Source organism: Colobus angolensis, unplaced genomic scaffold (genome assembly GCF_000951035.1).
Source record: "Colobus angolensis palliatus isolate OR3802 unplaced genomic scaffold, Cang.pa_1.0 Scaffold2187, whole genome shotgun sequence".
Lineage (NCBI taxonomy): Eukaryota > Metazoa > Chordata > Mammalia > Primates > Cercopithecidae > Colobus > Colobus angolensis.
Window position 1 is genome coordinate 1 of NW_012115363.1, and position 475 is coordinate 475.

The 475-nt window shown below is 51.6% G+C and overlaps 1 pseudogene; it reads left to right on the forward strand.

Moving 5' to 3' along the window:
• Positions 1 to 21: 21 nt before the first annotated feature.
• On the forward strand, positions 22 to 462 carry LOC105512720 (annotated as a pseudogene).
• The last annotated feature ends 13 nt before the right edge of the window (positions 463 to 475 follow it).

Genomic DNA, 475 nt, shown 5'->3' on the forward strand with positions numbered 1-475 from the left:
GTCTCAAGACCTGGTCCCAGACTTGGGTCCCTCAGCTTCCTGCCTTGGAAGTGCAGCAGCAGGCATCACAGGGAGGCGAAGAGCTTCCCTAAAGATGACCCTTCCAAGCTGGTCCACCTCACAGCCTTCCTGGGATACAAGGCTGGCATGACCCACATCATGTGGAAAGTCAACAGGCCAGGATCCAAGGTGAACAAGAAGGAGGTGGTAGAGGCTGTGACCATTGTGGAGACAACCATAGTGGTTGTGGGCATCGTGGGCTACGTGGGAACCCCTTGAGACGTCTGGACCTTCAAGACTGCCTTCGTTGAGCACATCAGTGATGAGTGCAAGAGTCATTTCTAGAAGAACTGGCATAAATCTAAGAAGAAGGCCTTTATCGAGTACTGCAAGAAATGGTGGGATGAGGATGGCAAGAAGCAGCTGGAGAAAGACTTCAGCAGCATGAAGAAGTACTGCCAAGTCATCCATATCA